The sequence below is a fragment of the Oncorhynchus mykiss genome, chromosome 19 (assembly GCF_057628025.1).
Source record: "Oncorhynchus mykiss isolate SJ-2025 chromosome 19, ASM5762802v1, whole genome shotgun sequence".
In the NCBI taxonomy this organism is placed as follows: Eukaryota; Metazoa; Chordata; class Actinopteri; order Salmoniformes; family Salmonidae; genus Oncorhynchus; species Oncorhynchus mykiss.
The window spans coordinates 43,210,466-43,229,436 of record NC_143040.1 but is presented as its reverse complement, the minus strand read 5'-3'; the positions used below and the strand labels follow the sequence as shown (position 1 = coordinate 43,229,436).

The window sequence follows — 18,971 nt, the reverse complement described above, 5'->3', positions numbered from 1 at the left end:
GTTAATCATTGCTAGACAGTCATTTTTAAGTCTTGCCATAGAGTATTAAAACTAAAATTGCAGTGTAAAATGTTCCTAGGCCAATCAGTAGCATTCAATGTCGTCTTGATAAGCAAGTCCAGTGTATATTTGACCCTGTGTTTTAGGTTATTATCCTGACAAAAGGTGAATTTGTCTCCCAGTGTCTGTTGGAAAGCAGACTGAACCAGGTTACCAGTTAGGATTTTGCCTGTGCTCTATTCCATTTTTTTTTTTTTTTAACTCCCTAGTCCTTGCCGATGACTAGCATACCCATAACATGATGCAACCACCACCATGCTTGAAAATATGAAGAGCGGTACTCAGTGATGTGTTGGATTTGTCCCAAACATAATGCTTTGTATTCAGGACAAAAAGTTAAAAATCCTGATATCTTCACAGATCTTCATTGTAAAGGGTTTAAACACGGTTTCCCATGCTTGTTCAATGAACCATAAACAATTAATGAACATGCACCTGTGGAACGGCCGTTAAGATACTAACAGCTTACAGATGGTAGGCAATTAAGGTCACAGTTATGAAAACTTAGGACACTAAAGAGGCCTTTCTACTGACTCTGAAAAACACCAAAAGAAAGATGCCCAGGGTCCTGCAAGGAGGCATGCAGATGTGGCCAGGGCAATAAATTGCATGTCTGTACTGTGAGACACCTAAGACAGCGCTACAGGGAGACAGGACAGACAGCTGATTGTCCTCGCACAAGTACACCCAAATATCACACCTGCTGGACAGGTATAGGATGGCAACAACAACTGCCCGAGTTACACCAGGAAAGCACAATCCCTCCATCAGTGCAAACACTGTCCGCAATAGGCTGAGTGAGGCTGGACTGAGGGCTTGTAGGCCTGTTGTAAGGCAGGTCCTCACCAGACATCACCAGCAACAAACGTTGCCTATGGGCACAAACACACAGTCACTGGACCAGACAGGACTGGCAAAAAGTGTTCTTCACTCACGAGTCGCGTCTTTGTCTGACCAGGGGTGATGGTCGGATTCGCGTTTATCGTCGAAGAAATGAGCGTTACACCGAGGCCTGTACTCTGGAGCGGATTTGGAGGGTCCATCATGATCTGGGGCAGTGTGTCACAGCATCATCGGACAGAACTTGTTGTCATTGCAGGCCATCTCAAAGCCGTGCGTTACAGGGAAGACATCCTCCTCCATCATGTAGTACCCTTCCTGCAGGCTCATCCTGACATGACAATGCCACTCGTTCTGTGTGTGATTTCCTGCAAGACAGGAATGTTAGTGTTCTGCCATGGCCAGCAAAGAGCCCAGATCTCAATCCCATTGAGCACGTCTGGGACCTGTTGGATCGAAGGGTGAGGGCTAGGGCCATTCCCCCCAGAAATGTCCGGGAACATGCAGGTGCCTTGGTGGAAGAGCGGGGTAACATCTCACAGCAAGAACAGGCAAATCTGGTGCAGTCCATGAGGAGATGCACTGCAGAATTAATACTGACTGGTACTTTTCACACCCCCTTTGTTCAGGGACACATTATTCAATTTCTGTTAGTCACATGTCTGTGGAACTTGTTCACTTTATGTCTCAGTTGTTGAAGCTTGTTATGTTCATACAAATATTTACACATGTTAAGTTTGCTGAAAATAAATGCAATTGACAGTGAGAGGATGTTTCTTTTTTTGCTGAGTTTATGTGTGGGGTACAGAGATGTTAAATCATGTTAAACACTATTATTGCAAACAAAGGTGAGTACATGCAACATATTATGACACTTGTTAAGCACATTTTTACTCCAGAACTTATTTAGGCTTGCCATAACATAGGGGTTAAATACTTATTTGTTTTAGCTTTTCATTTTGTATTAATTTGTAAACATTTCTAAAAACATAATTCCACTTTGACATTAAATGGTGTATTGTGTGTAGGCCAGTGACACAAAATCAAAATGTTATCAATTTTATATATTCAGGCTATAAAAACAAAATGTGGAAAAAGTCAAGGGGTATGAATACTTCTGAAGGCATTGTACAGTATCTTAAATAACCAAACAACACTGTTCCCACTGAGAAATATTATTAGCCTTCCTGCATCCAACTCTCTGGGATGTGTACACTTATGCACTCAGCACATATTTACTGTAAATAGCATTTGATTGGTGTAAGCATGGGCCATAGGGAGTTTCCACCACGTCTTCACATCAGTCATTTCCTTTTAATGGGAAGAGGTCAAGTGCACCATAAGGGTAGAGAATCGGGACACGGTCCCTGTTTGTGCGCAGGATACAAACATTCAAAGGAATGTATAGATCATCCGATCACACCATTTCTCAGCTGATTGGCGATAGTCAGCAAGAGACAAACTTGACGATTCCCTCTGTACCTCTCCATGTTGTTATTGTTCAGAAGCTCCCTTATATAGCCTATTTACTGTAAGTAAATGTAAGTAAATCAAGCTACAGACTGAGGGTGAAACCAGTGTCATTGAGGATACAAAGTGCAAACACATGATGTATGGTAGCATCAACAAAGTCTGAATCCTGGTTCAAATCAAATCTTGACTTTTTCCACTTTTTGTTATGTTACAGCCTTATTCTAAAATTGATTAAATTATATTTTTTCCTCATCAATCTACACACAAAGCAAAAACAGGTTTAGAAATGTATTTAAATGTGTTATTTTGAATACATTTGCAGACCTTATTTAAGTAAGCATTCAGACCCATTGCTACGAGACTCAAAATTGAGCTCCAGTGCATCCTGTTTCCATTGATCATCCTTGAGATGTTTCTACAACTTAGAGTCCACCTGTGGTAAATGCAATTGATTGGATATGATTTGGAAAGGCACACACCTGTCTATATAAGGTCCCACAGCTGACAGTGCATGTCAGAGCAAAAACCAAGCCATGAGGTCGAAGGAATTGTCAGTAGAGCTCCAAGACAGGATTGTGTCGAGGCACAGATCTGGGGAAGGGTACCAAAACATTTCTGCAGCATTGAAGGTTCCCAAGAACACAGTGGTCTCCATCATTCCTAAATGGAAGAAGTTTGGAACCACCAAGACTCATCCTAGAGCTGGCCGTCCAGCCAAACTGAGCAATCGGGGGAGAAGGGAGGCGACCAAGAACCCAATGGTCAATATGACAGAGCTCCATTGGTCCTCTGTGGAGATGGGAGAAACTTCCAGAAGGACAGCTATCTCTGCAGCACTCCACCAAACAGGCCTTTATGGTAGAGTGGCCAGATGGAAGCCACTCCTCAGTAAAAGGCACATGACAGGCTGCTTTGAGTTTGCCAAAAGGCACCTAAAGACTCTCAGACCATGGCCTGAATGCCAAGCGTCACATCTGTAGGAAACCTGGCACCATCCCTACGGTGAAGCATGCTGGTGGCAGTGTAATGCTGTGGGGATGTTTTTCAGCAGCAAGGACTGGGAGACTAGTCAGGATGGAGAGAAAGTTGAACGGAGCAAAGTACAGAGGGATCCTTGATGAAGACCTGCTCCAGAGCACTCAGGACCTCAGGCTGGGGCAAAGGATCACCTTCCAACAGGACAACAACCCTAAGCACACAGCCAAGACAACGCAGGCGTGGCTTCGGGAAAAGTCTCTGAATGTCCTAGAGTGGCTCAGCCAGAGCCCAAACCCGATCAAGCATCTCTGGAGAGACCTGAAAATACCAGTGCAGCGACGCTCCCCATCCAACCTGAGAGCTTGAGAGGATCTGCAGAGAAGAATGGGAGAAACTCCCCAAATACAGGTGTGACAAGTTTGTAACGCTATAGCCAAGAAGACTCTAGGCTGAAATCGCTGCCAAAGGTGCTTCAACAAAGTACTGAGTAAAGGGTCTGAATACTTATGTAAATGTGATAGTTTTTTTGTTATACATTTTCCCAAATTTATAAAAACCTGTTTAATCAATTTTAGAATAAGGCTGTAACGTAACAAAATGTGGAAAAAGTAAAGTAGTCTGAATACTTTCCAAACGCACTGTATAGGATAGTGTTATAGACATTATAAACAGTATATGAATAGAAAATGTGTGTACGGCAGTAGTTATATAGGATGAGCCTATATGTATACAGTACATATGAAGTTGGTAAAACAGTATGTAAACATTCTTAAAATGACCAGTGTTCAATTACTATGTACAGTCGTGGCCAAAAGTTTTGAGAATGACACAAATATTAATTTTCACAAAGTCTGCTGCCTCCGTTTGTATGATGGCAATTTGCATATACTCCAGAATGTTATGAATAGTGATCAGATGAATTGCAATTAATTGCAAAGTCCCTCTTTGCCATGCAAATTAACTTTCCCCAAAAAACATTTGCACTGCATTTCAGCCCTGACACAAAAGAAGCAGCTGACATGTCAGTGATTCTTTCATTAACACAGGTGTGTGTTGACGAGGACAAGGCTGGAGAGTTCAAATAACAGAATGGAAGCTTCAAAAGGAGGGTTGTGCTTGGAATCATTATTCTTCCTCTATCAACCATGGTTACCTGCAAGGAAACACGTGCCGTCATCATTGCTTTGCACAAAAAGGGCTTCACAGGCAAGGACATTGCTGCCAGTAAGATTGCGCCTAGATCAACCATTTATCAGATCATCAAGAAATTCAAGGAGAGCGGTTCAATTGTTGTGAAGGCTTCAGGGCACCCAAGGAAGTCCAGCAAGTGCCAGGACTGTCTCCTAAAGTTGATTCAGCTGCAGGATTGGGGCACCACCAGTACAGAGCTTGCTCAGGAATGGCAGCAGGCAGGTGTGAGTGCATCTGCACGCACAGTGAGGTGAAGACTTTTGGAGGATGGCCTGGTGTCAAGAAGGGCAGCAAAGAAGCCACTTCTCTCCAGGAAAAACATCAGGGACAGACTGATATTCTGCAAAAGGTACGGGGATTGGACCGCTGAGGACTGGGGTAAAGTCATTTTCTCTGCAGAATCCCCTTTCCGATTGTTTGGGGAATTCGGAAAAAAAGCTTGTCCGGAGAAGACAATGTGAGCGCTCCAATCAGTCCTGTGTCATGCCAACAGTAAAGCATCCTGAGACCATTCATGTGTGGGGTTGCTTCTCAGCCAAGAGAGTGGGCTCACTCACAATTTAAGAACAATCGAAGAACACAGCCATGAATAAAGAGTGGTACCAACACATCAGTCCGAGAGCAACATCTCCCAACCATCCAGGAACAGTTTGATGATGAGCAATGCCTTTTCAAGCATGATGGAGCACCTTGCCATAAGGCAAAAATAATAACTAAGTGGCTCGGGGAACAAAACATCAATATTTTGGGTACATGGCCAGGAAACTCCCCAGACCTTAATCCCATTGAGAACTTGTGGTTCTCAAGAGGCGGGTGGACAAACAAAACCCCACAAATTCTGACAAAGTCTAAGCATTGATTATGCAAGAATGGGCTGATATCAGTCAGGATGTGGCCCAGAAGTTAATCGACATCATGCCAGGGCGGATTGCAGAGGTCTTGAAAAAGAAGGGTCAACACTGCAAATATTGACTATTTGCATCAACTTCATGTAATTGTCAATAAAAGCCTTTGACACTTATGAAATGCTTGTAATTATACTTCAGTATTCCATAGTAACATCTAACAAAAATATCTAAAGACACTGAAGCAGCAAACTTTGTGAAAATTAATATTTGTGTCATTCTCAAAACTTTTGGCCACGACTGTACATAGGGCAGCAGTCTTTAAGGTGCAGAGTTGAGTATCGGGTAGTAGCTGGCTAGTAACAGTGACTAAAGTTCAGGGCAGGGTACTGGGCGGAGGCTGGCTAGTACCCAGTACACTTTAGACAGATCAGACAGAGATTGTCCTCCTTGAGGTAGTTAAAAATTCAATTCTCAGGAGGTCCAAGTTTCTTTTGAAGATTTCAATACGCCTGACCAACATGGACAGTTCTTCTGATTGACTCAGAGACCAGACAGTAGCCATCAATTCTCCTTCCATCTGTTGAAAGGATCAGAGCTACCGGACATCCTCCTCACCGATCCAGGATTTGAACATTTATAACTACAGTAAGTTTTATGTTGGAAAGATACCCAGGCTTGGATGTCTCAGACCTCAGTCAGCAGGATATGATCTTCTTTGAGGAGGACCTGTGCTTTATGGTGAAAGGTCAGCCCCCCCCCCCCCCTTCTGTTTAAAATCTAGCCAAAGGAGACAGACAAGAAGTACCAATATGACAGAAAACATTTCTTATAAATCATCTTATTCAGGGAACAGAGAGGCTGAGAGGCATAGAAAGCACAGCATGTCCATATTGAATGATCTTACACAATATTATGAGTCCTTTGAAGCACTACAAAGAACCTACAGCCCATATAGGCCTATGGTCAGACGGTTAAAAAAAAATACTTGGTTCCATTTGATGTGCCATGGGAAATCAATTCTTATTGTGAACATTACAAAAACAATCCCATTGGTTTGCTTCATCTGGAAACCCCATCACTATTTATAGTACAATCACTCACACACCATATCAGAAACTGCCCCACTCACAATAACATTGATAGGTGAGCAAATGCTGTAGTCGTCTGTGAAAACAGCAACCACGGAGTGAGGAGCATTAAGGCAGGCATGGGAGTTTGTTCATTCAAACCGGTAGCCGTCAGGTAGCTATGAACATCACCGCTTTTTAAAATTTGGTCACCTTTTGCATGTCACATTACTGAAGCAACACTGTAGCAATCATTCATGCCGATCACGTATCACTGCAACATGACAAGGCACATTGCTTCAACTCATGGAACCCTTCCAGCCATTTGGAACAACAGTGTCAGTGATGTGGAATGTTGATGACAAACAAGAGACGCTCTTCAAGCTTATTCACAGTGGAATGCCGCCTGGGCTCTTTGTTAGCATGTCGCAAACGAGACATGAATCCATTTAGGCCTTCCCCTGTGGAAAACCATTCTGGCTCATAGTTTCACTCCTGCCCCAACTACGATTTTCAGAGTTCTTACTTGTTACTTCATGGTTAGGGATAAGAGTAGGAGCCGGCTTAGTTTGTACGTGAGGGTCTCATTGTTTCTGAGTGTGGTGATGTAATGTGTACCTCTAAGATGAATGCCTGTTCACACTCTCTCTGCCCTGTTGCCAAACAAGACGATTCAAAGCATAGTATTGTAACACACTCGCCAAATACGGAAGATTATTCAAAGCATACACACAAGCCTCAAAGCAGAAAACATTTCAAAGCTGCTTGCTCGTCACAACCACTCAAAGACTAACATAAGTTAAAAAGAGAGAGAGGAAGAAAAACCCTTTTATGCATTAGGCACACTTTCCAGCTGCCCGTTGGCTATAAAGTACTATCAACACAGTCTGCAAAGCTTCTCCATCTTTGGGGTGTTCGTTTGTGTATGCTGTGTGGGTGCTGACAACCTTCTCTAGGGGAGCAGCGAGGGGAGCTGGGCTCACTGAGGCAGCCCTCTGGAGGGTTTAAGTTAGGAGGAGCTGGGCTAGAGGACCAGAGTTAGGGGGAGCTGGGCTAGAGGACCAGAGTTAGGGGGAGCTGAGGCTCACTGAGGAAGTGGGGTGGGGTGACAGACAGACTGGCTGGCTGCGCCTCTGCCTGAGAATGAATAACACCGGGACACACCATTGTCCAGCCCCAATGAAGCACACAAGCAGAGAATGGGAAGTTGTTCAAACAGCTACACTGGACCATTGTTGAGCCTCACCGGACAGAGGGCTGGGCTCAATGGGTGGGGCAAGGCAGGCAGGGCAGGGCTACAGAGGCCTCTGGGATAGTCCCATCCACTTCATACTAGTCCTACGCAGAAAACTAAATGGTGCCCGGTGCACCGACCGCACATGCTGGTGCTCCTTCTATCTGCCTAATTTTAATGTGGGTTGTACAAAGGGTGTTACCACCCACCAACCTTTATGCAATGTCTGTCTTATGCTATGTCTGTCTCCACCACATGCAAATATGCAAGTCTAGAACACACACAAAGCAAAACACAAACACACACAATAAAGTCTAGCAGAGCATAGAGTACACTGGTAAATCATTCTCCAGAGCAGTTCACAGGCAAAGGCGGAAGCTGAGCGAGCACCGAAAGGAAAACAACTGGCTTGGTTTCACTGAGTGAGTTACCTCATTTATCCTCACCTCACCTGAGCAATGTTTTGACATAGCAACAAAACTGTTCCAAAAACTAAATCATCATAACTAAATTAGGAGGAAAAAACAGTGCCAACCAGAACTGTGCCAAACGCTATATATATATATATATATATATATATATATATATATATATATATATATATCCGGAGGTAGCTCCTGCACACATTTAGTGGAAGAGCTTCAATGTTGCTCTTTTGAAAGGCTTTCCCAATTGCCATAGAGTTAGCTCAAGACCGGCACGTGTTATGAACAACTAGACCTAGCCCAGTTAGAGGTGAATGCTCTACCTCATTTCTCTACCACCCATCTAGCTCATCTGTACTTCTCCTCAGACTGCATCTGCCACCACAGAGGTAGACTAGAGGTCAGTCATTCATTCATCACTTAAGTTCTATTAATATGTTTTAAATACTAATGGTATTAATGACTCTTTACCCATACATCATGGTGTCATTGTGCATGACTGAGTCTGGGACTGGGGCTGCTGTGAGCAGAGATTTAGATGAGTTCGAGGGGGGGTGGGAACATCACAGAGGAACACAAACATCTCTCACAGAACTCCTCCTTGCTCAGTATCGGTTACTTGTAGTGGAAAGAAGTTCTGGTATCACATCTTGGCATAGCTGTGACATTCCCTCACGTTGAGATAGCTCCTACAGTACAGTGTTTATGGTATTCTATCAGTATGACCTCATTGGTTTTAATTTAAGGCTTCTGCTACTCCCACACTTCATGTCAGCGATTCCAGATCTCTCACTAATTGAGCTAAATAAAATCCCCTTGTGGCTGTCTGCTGGATAACAAAATAGACACGCCAGACACGCACACAAAATGTGCATACACACACACCCACACAAGAGAGAGGGGGAGGGTGGGATTCTATACGCTATTAGAGCCCCAGTCAGTCCCCCAGACAGGGGAATGCAGAGAGGTCAGTAGTAGGAACCTGCGATTCAGGGCTGGTGAACCAGGGGGAATGTCAGCCTGGGGGCGCAGCGTAGGCAGCCAGACAGGAACCCATCTAAACGGAATGGTCTGATGATGCCTGGAAGAGACTTGGGCTTCTGCCCGGTGCTCAGCGTGTTAAGTATCGGAGGTATTACTTATTAAAAAGGCTGAGAATCCAGTGCCGCACACAGACACAAAAACACACACAGAGGGGCCTGGTCTGGAATGGATGATTAACAGCACTGTAGTAATCTAAGTGATTGTGAGGCTGACTGAGGCATGTGATTTGTGTCAGCCCTACAAAATACCCGTCATATTTCAGAACGAGAACAATTTAGCACTGAGCTACTAGGCTTGTTGTCATTAGCATGACTTGGGCTTGATCGGAGACCTCTGGGTAGCATGTAGACTATTTTGCGTATGATAGAACATTCAAGCCTATGCATGTCTAACATCACGGACGTCAGTGCATGGAGGCAAACAAGACATCACCCATCTTCTACATCATTACACACAGCAATTAGGGGTGGATTGTGCTCAAGACGGTTCAGCAAACATTGGTTAAATCTTTTATTTTTAATGCCTCACCTGATGATAGGATTAGAGGGGCAAAACTGATGCATGTAAACAAGTTGTAATGTCCTCTAGGCCCTTTTTTAATCAAAATGAAAGTTGATTTGTCACATGCTTCGTGAACAACAGGTGTGGACTAACAGTGAAATGCTTACTTCCACGATAAGAGGGATGCTGAGACTCTCACTTTAAAATCTATGTCAAACAAAAACCAAATGGTAGCAAAGTTAAACCAATAACTACTTTTCATAACCTCCACAGAAAATTTGACAAAAATACATTTACTTGAACAGTGCGGATCTAAAGAACAGACAGAATGACGGATTGTGCCCTCATTCTGCTACCAAACATGCATTTTAAAGTGAAAAATCTGAGTCTCAGCATCACTGTTACTGTGGAATTGCTTGTATGTCCCTCACTGCTACTCTGACCCCAAGGCAAGAGTATAGAATACAAACTACAGACAGTTTCCTAACAACAATATATCATTGAGAGAAACTTGTTTGCTTGTTGATGGTAAAACTTAAAGAGCCGAGACTCTCGGTCTGAACATTAACACGCGTCGCTTGCCGTACAGTTTTGGAAACATAAGGATCTTATCTTTCAAATTGGGGAGAAATACATTTTCAAAAAACAAAAAGGTTCAATAGATACACACCTTTATAGGGTTAGGGTTCCCACACGGCCATATTTCCATGTTATACAGCGCTTGTTTACGGAAAACAGACAGAAGACAGTGAACTACCTGTGCTAATTAGCCATCTGCGTCTCTGAACACCTGTGAGTAAACGGAAGACAGACGCCACAAACATGTCACTGAAAAATGTTGTCACAGCCATATTAAAACTGGTAAAAACAGTGTGGATTAAATGTGTATTTTGCATTTGTGTAATCATTTTGATATGAACTCAAGGTCAAAGGGGCGGCAGGGTAGCCTAGTGGTTAGAGTGTTGGACTAGTAACTGAAAGGTTGCAAGTTCAAATCATCAAGCTGACAAGGTACAAATCTGTCATTCTGCCCCTGAACAGGCAGTTAACCCAGTGTTCCTAGGCTGTCATTGAAAATAAGAATTTGTTCTTAACTGACTTGCATAGTTAAATAAGGGAAAGGGATTTATGTTTCTAGAACCGCACTGCAATTGAGAATCGATTCAAGTTCAGATGGAGTATTTTGCTGTTTTGGCTTCCAGAGCCAATTCGCCCTTTAAACAGAACATGTAAGATCCTTGCACGGAGTAAATTTAGGCTCCTTTGGTCAAATATTGGAATAGGAATGACATATACCATACAGTATATACAAAAGTATGCGGACACCCCTTCAAATTAGTGGATTCGGCTTTTTCAGCCACACCCATTGCTGACAGATGTATAAAAACAAGCACACAGCCATGCAATCTCCATAGACAAACATTGGCAGTAGAATAGCCTTACTGAAGAGCTCAGTGGCTTTCAACATGGCACCATCATAGGATGCCACCTTTCCAAGTCAGTTCATGTCTACCCTGTTAGATCTGCCCAGATCAACTGTAAGTGCTGTTATTGTGAAGAGACAATGTCTATGAGCAGCCTCGAAGTGGAAGGCCACACAAGCTCACAGTACAGGACCGCCGATTGCTGAAGCGCGTAAAAATCATCTGCCTTTGGTTGTAACACTCACTACCGAGTTCCAAACTGCCTTTGGAAACAACGTCAGCACAATAACTGTTTGTCGCGAGCTTCATGAAATGGGTTTCCATGGCCGAGCAGCTGCACACAAGCTTAACATCACCATGTGCGATGCCAAGCTGGAGTGGTGTAAAGCTTGCGTCCATTGGACTCTGGAGCAGTCCATTGGACTCTGGAGCAGTCCATTGGACGCGTTCCCATCTTGCACTCTGACAGACAAATCTGGGTTTGGGGGATGCCAGGAGACCGCTACCTGCCTGAATGTATAGTGCCAACTGTAAAGTTTGGTGGAGGAGGAATAACGGTCCGGGGATGTTTTTCATGGTTTGAGCTAGGCCCCTTAGTTTCAGTGAAGGGAAATCTTAACACTACATCATACAATGACATTCTAGACGATTATGTGCTTCCAACTATGTGGCAACAGTTTGGGGAAGGCCATTTCCCGTTTCAGCATGACAATGCCCCCGTTCAAAGCAAGGTCCATACAAAGCGAGGTCCATATTTTTTTGAGATTGGTGTGGAAGAACTTGACTGGTTTGCATAGAACCCTGACCTCAACCTCATCAAACACCTTTGGGATGAATTGGAACTTCGGCTGTGAGCCAGGCCTAATTGCCCAACTTCATTCATGCTCTTGTGGCTGAACAGAAGCAAGTCCCCGCAGCAATGTTCCAACATCTAATGGAAAGCCTTCCCAGAAGAGTGGAGGCTGTTAAAGCAGCAAAGGGGGGGGGGGGGGGGGGGGGGGGGGCAACTCTATATTAATGCCCATGATTTGGGAATGAGATGTCCTATGAGCATGTGTCCACATACTTTTGGTAATGTAGTGTAGCTTCTAACTGACGTTCAAGGGAAATTACATACATAGGCAAATTACAGTTGGAACAGTAGAGTAATACACGTTGTGAATGCATATATCTAACTTGTTCCCAATCTCGATCATTCATACCATAATCACACTGTAGGCCTAATTGCAAAACAAAAAAACAGGTTTAGGCTACACTGCATTAATAAAATTACAACAGATCAAAGCATTCACTTGTATAGGCCTACTATAGTTGCATTGCATGCGAACACCAGTTCCAGAGATATAACACCGGCTTCTTCGCCACAAGCCCGCATAAATACACGAACTGATACAAAAGACACACGACACTCGAAACCGCGTAAAGACATTCTTCACATACCGAGGTAATCAAATCGCCTTTAACTGTGCAGTTTTGCATCCAAAATGTGGCGGCGGTATACATAGATCTTTCATTTGCAATCGAATTTGCATGTTTTATCCCTTCGTCCCACCCATCTAGCTGATCCTCGGTCATCGGGTCTCATCTGTGTCGATCTGTTGCCGTAAATATGTTAAAAATGTATCTGGAATATATTTGTATGTGGGGGAAAAAAATACACCACCGTCATCGTGCTAGTTATCTAATATCGATTTAGCTTACCTTGTAAACAAATCCATAATTGAAGCAGTTCGATCGGTGCTTTATGGTTGTGTATTCCCCTTTAACACAATAATCATAGGGCTGTTGCAGGTGACATCATCCCTTTTAGCCCGTGTCAGCACAGGCCATTGTGTAAGCACAGAGTCTAAACCCAAGGCTCAAGATCGCGAGGCTTCCGGGAATGCTTGTGAAGCAGACCAAGCAGGATAGGTAGGGGTTTTGGGATTGAGAAGTTAGAGAAGTGAACAATTCTTCTTTAGATGTTAATTTTCTCGAATTTTAAAGGCACAATCTAGATTCGAGCCAATATCTTATCTACTTGGACATGTTATTACTCCAACCTCGTGAAAGTGACAAACTGACACGTTTACATTTTTGTCAAAACAACTTTATATCGAACGAGTGCCTTTGCACATGCGCAGTTCGGTGCAAAACGACCCGTTAGACCGAAGACGTGTTTCTGCGCATAACTTCAGCCAGCTAACGTCACCATGACATCGCCTACAAGCGTGATCTGGTATTTCTAATGGAGAAGCTGTTTCTGCTGTACTGTCTTTGGTACTGTCTTTGGTACTGTCTTGGTGTCAGCGCTCACAGACCAACGATTAATTACAAAGCTCATGTTTTCATGGGAAATGTCGTTCCAGAGGAATGGTGCGCCGCTATCACTTGGTGAAAAAAAGCAGATGTGTAAATGGTTGATTGAGAGCCTAGATTACAAGACAATGTGACAAATCAACATGACATCTTCATCTGACAGGCATATATATGGTATAGAATATAATAGAATTATAGTGTAACGACCCTGGGTTTATAAGCGCGGAAATCGTCCCTGCCCCACGAGCATGCTTTTGCGGCACAGTCGATAGCGCGCCGGACCTCGGGTCGAGGGTTCGAGACCTGCTCCCTGCTGTTTCATTACAATATATTTAAGCAATAAGGCCCGAGGAGGTGTGGTATATGGCCAATATACCATGGCTAAGGGCTGTTCTTAGGTACGACGCAACACGTGTATACCATAAGCCCCAAAGGTGCTTTAATGCTTTAATAAACTGGTTACCAACATACTTAGAGCAGTAAAAATAAATGTTGTGTCATACCCGTGGTATACTTAAGCAATAACGCACGAGGTGGTGTGGTATATGGCCAATATACCACGGCTAAGGGCTGTTCTTAGGCACAATACAACGCGTATATACTATCACTAGCCACTTTAAACAATTACACTTGTATATGTTTACATACCCTACATTACTCATCTCATATGTATATACTGTACTCGATACCATCTACAGCATCTTGCCTATGCCGTTCTGTACCATCACTCATTCATATATTTTTATGTACATATTCTTCATCTCTTTACACTTGTGTGTATAAGGTAGTTGTTGTGAAATTATTAGGTTAGATTACTTGTTGGTTATTACTGCATTGTCGGAACTAGAAGCACAAGCATTTCGCTACACTCGCATTAACATCTGCTAACCGTGTGTATGTGACAAATAAAATTTGAATTGATTTGATTTGCTATTATAAACTGGTTAACAATATACTTAGAGCAGTAAAAATAAATGTTTTGTCGTACCCGTGGTATACTTAAGCAATAAGGCATGATGGGGTGTGGTATATGGCCAATATACCACGGCTAAGGGCTGTTCTTAGGCACAGCCCTTAGCTATGGTATATTGACCATATACCACAAATCCCTGAGGTGCCTTATTGTTATTATAAACTGGTTACCAATGTAATTAGAGCAGTAAAAATAAACGTTTTTTCATGCCCGTGGTATACGGTCTGATATACCACGGCTGTCAGCCAATCAGCATTCAGGACTCGAACCACCCAGTTTATAAAATAAAATAGAATACATCTAGATGTAGCTAGTGGCTACAGTTAATAAAGTGAGGTAATTAAAAGGTGATGTGAAAAGTCTTTGAAAACCTGTTATGCATGGAGAACTATGTCAAAGTTGAGTTTCAAGTTTCGCAGCGCTGATGGGAGCTATTGGGGAAGGGTAACGTGATTTATTTAGCCAAAAACAGGACACAGACAGAATTACAGGGTATTGTAGGAATACTGTTGGAATGAGAACTGTGCGGCAGAATTACAATCATGACAGTAGCTGGTTGTTCATGCGGAGCATTTTAGACCTAAATGTTTTTTTTGCTCCTTTTATGTAAGGATGAGTGGGCTAAATTGAACCACCCTTGTTTATAGGAAGCCATACACAAAATGTATAATTTGACCAAATATTTAGGAAGAGGTCATAATTTCATGGAGCCTGTGAATGATGAAACCACATGGAAAAAGTGGTAAGCAAATTGGGTTATTTCAACAAGTCAAATTCATTTATTGTGTTCAAATCAGATAACATTTTATTTGTCACATGCGCCCGAATACAACAGGTGTAGTAGACCTTACCGTGTATTGCTTACTTACAAGCCCTTAACCAACAATGCTGTTTTAAGAAAAATTTGAGTTATGAAAAATATTTACAAAAAAAAAAAAAAAAAAAGAACAACAATAATATAACAATAACGAGGCTATATACAGGGGGTACCGGTACCGAGTCAATGTACTGGAGTACAGGTTAATCAAGGTAATTGAGGTAATATGTAGGAGGTAGGAGTATAGTGATAATAAACAGTGAGTAGTAGCAGCGTAAAAAAAGGGGGGGGGGGTCAATGCAAATAGTCCGGTCGCCATTTGATTAGCTGTTCAGCAATCTTAAGGCTTGGGGGTAGAAGCTGTTAAGAAGCCTTTTGAACCTTGACTTGACGCTCAAACACCCACAAACCAACAGTGAAACCCAGGCTACCTAAGTATGATTCTCAATCAGAGACAACTAACGACACCTGCCTCTGATTGAGAACCATATTAGGCCGAAACAGAAACCAAACCTAGAAAAACAAACATAGACTGCCCACCCCAACTCACGCCCTGACCATACTAAATAAAGACAAAACAAAGGAAATAAAGGTCAGAACGTGACAATGCCAAATCTTTTCATTCTCCTGAGAGGGAATAGGTGTTTTTGTGCCCTCTTCACGCCTGCCTTGGTGTGTTTGGACCATGATAGTTTGTTGGTGATGTGTACACCAAGGAACTTGAAGCTCTCAACCTGCTCCACTACTACCCTGTCGATGATAATGTGGGCGTGCTCAGCCCTCCTTTTCCTGTTGTCCATGATCATCTCCTTTGTCTTTATCATGTTGAGGGAGAGGTTGTTGTCCTGGCACCACACTTCCAGGTCTCTGACCTCCCTATAAGCTGCCTCGTTGTTGATCAGGCCTGCCATCGTTGTGTCATTGGCAAACTTAATGATGGTGTTGGAGTCGTGCTTGGGCACCCAGTCATGGGTGAACAGAGTACAGGAGGGGACTAAGAACGCAGCCCTGAGGGGCCCCCGTGTTGAAGATTAGCTTGGCAGATGTGTTGTTGCCTACTCTTACCACCTATGGGCGGCCCTTCAGGAAGTCCAGGATCCGGTTGCAGAGGGAGGTCTTCAGTCCCAGGGTCCCTAGGTTAGTGATGAGCTTTGAGGGCACAATGGTTTTGAATGCTTATCTGTTGTCAATTAACAGCATTCTTATATAGGTGTTGCTTTTGTCCATGTGGGAAAGGGCAGTGTTGAGTGCAATAGAGATTGCGTCATCTGTGGATTTGTTGGGGTGGTATGCAAATTGGAATGGGTCTAGGGTTTCTGGGATGATGGTGTTGATGTGAGCCATGACCAGACTTTCAAAGCACTTCATGGCTACAGACTTGAGTACTACGGGGTCGGTAGTCAGGTTACCTTGGTGTTCTTGGGCACGGGGACTATGGTGGTCTGCTTGAAACATGTAAGTATTACAGACTCGTCCAGGGACAGGTTGAAAATGTCAGTGAAGACACTTGCCAGTTGGTCAGCGCATGCTTGGAGTATACGTCCTGGGAATCCGTCTGGCCCTGCGGCCTTGTGAATGTAGACCTGTTTAAAGGTCTTAATCACATCGGCTACGGCGAGCACGATCACACAGCCGTCTGGAACAGCTGATGCTCTCATGCATGCTTCAGTGTTGCTTGCCTCGAAGCACGCATAGAAGTAATTTAGCTCATCTGGTAGGCTTGTGTCACAGGGCAGCTCGCAGCTGGGCTTCCCTTTGTAGTCCGTAATAGTTTAGAAGCCATGTCATGTAGTAGCATTCAATCTTAGTCCTGTATTTACGCTTTGCCTGTTTGATGGTTCGTCTGAGGGCATAGCGGGATTTCTTATACGCGTCCGGGTTAGAGTCCCACTCCTTGAAAGCGGCAGCTCTACCCTTTAACTCTGTGCGGATGTTACCTGTAATCCATGGCTTCTGGTTGGGGTATTACGTACGGTTACTGTGGGGACAACGTCATCGACGCACTTATTGATGAAGCCGGTTACTAATGTGGTAAACTCCTCAATGCCATCGTATGAGTCCCGGAACATGTTCCAGTCTGTGCTCGCAAAATATGCCTGTATCTTAGCATCTGCGTCATCTGACCACTTCCGTATTAAGCTAGTCACACATGTAACATGCTTGTAGAAATTAGGTAAAACGGATTCAAGTTTTCTCTGCTTTAAACTCCCCGGGCCACTAGGAGTGCCGCCTCTGGATGAGCATTTTCTTGTTTGTATTTGATTTTGTTATTGACAAATAGACACATACCGCCTCCCCTTGTCTTACTGGAGGCACATGTTCTATCTTGCTGATGCACGGAAAATCCATCCAGCTGTATGTTATCCATGTCATCGTTCTGCCACGACTCGGTGAAACAGAAGATATTACAGTTTTTAATGTGCTGTTGGTAGGATAGTCTTGAACGAAGTTCATCCAGTTTATTCTCCAATGATTGCACAATGGCCAATAGGACGGATGGTAGAGGCGGGTTTGCTCACTCGCCGACGAATTCTCACAAGGAACCCGGACCTGTGTCCCCTGTATCGGCATCTTCTCTTCATGCGAATGACAGGGATTTGGGCCTGGTCGGATATCTGGAGTAAATTCTTTGCATCCGATTGATTAATGAAAAATCTTTGTCCAGTTCGAGGTGAGTAATCGCTGTTCTGATATCCAGAAGCTCTTTCGGTAATAAGAGACGGTGGCAGAAACATTATGTACAAAATAAGTTTGTTACATATAAACAACCTGAAAAAACACAAAGTAGCAGAATTGGTTAGGAGCCTGTAAAACGGCAGCCATTTCCTCCGGCACCCATCTCCTCCGGCACCATTCTTATGCATTCTTAGCAGTTTCATGATGCTTGTATATAAACCAAAGTAGATCACTTACCCTGTTCCGTGGCTCAATTTACACCATACCCGGTAAACTGTGCCAAGAGGACACTTTTTTGGACAAGCTCCATTTTCAAAACTGTAATGTTTACATGAATTCTGATTGTTTCCAGGGATACACATTATCCTGAAATATACACTACTGGTCAAAAATGTTAGAACACCTACTCATTCAAGGGTTTTTCTTTATTTGTGCTATTTTTTACATTATAGAATAATAGTGAAGACATCAAAACTATGAAATAACACACATGGAATCATGTAGTAACCAAAAAAGTCTTGAACAAAAATATATTTTATATTTTCAAATAGCCACCTGTCACGACGGCGGTCACCGGACGTCTAGCCATCATCAATCTATTTTTCATGTTCCATTTGTTTTGTCTGGTTGTCGCACTCACCTGGTTTTAATTCCCTAATTACATGTTGTATATGTTCCCTCTGTTTCCCCCATGTCCTTGTTGGGAATTGTTTTTTGTAAGTACGTGTGCTTTATGTGACTGGTGCGATACGGGTTTTGTTGGCCATGTGTTTTGTTATTTTTGTATGCCGGTAGTTATGTACATTAAACGGCTCCGGCTATTTACCAAGCTCTGCTCTCCTGCGTTTGACTTCCATGCCACCAGTTACGCACTCCTGACACCACCCTTTACCTTGAATACAGCTTTGCACACGCTTGGCATTCTCTCAACCAGCTTCATGAGGTAGTCACCTGGAATGCATTTCAATTAACAGGTGTGCCTTGTTAAAAGTACATTTGTGGAATTTATTTCCTTCTTAATGCGTTTCAGCCAATCAGTTGTGTTGTGACAAGGTGGGGGGGGGGGGGTAACAGAACATAGCACTATTTGGTAAAAGACCGAGTCCATATAATGGCAAGAAC

At 43.3% G+C, this 18,971-nt stretch overlaps 1 protein-coding gene across 2 annotated transcripts in view; it reads right to left on the bottom strand.

The window, feature by feature from the left end:
- Nucleotides 1-13,190, bottom strand: part of LOC110497719 (disheveled-associated activator of morphogenesis 1) — a 78,117-nt gene extending 64,927 nt beyond the window's left edge. For both annotated transcript variants that reach the window (XM_021574027.3, XM_090211093.1), the window contains exon 1: nucleotides 12,787-13,190. The gene's annotated coding sequence lies outside the window, so the exon portion shown is untranslated. The remainder of the gene's footprint in view (nucleotides 1-12,786) is intronic.
- Nucleotides 13,191-18,971: the final 5,781 nt, after the last annotated feature.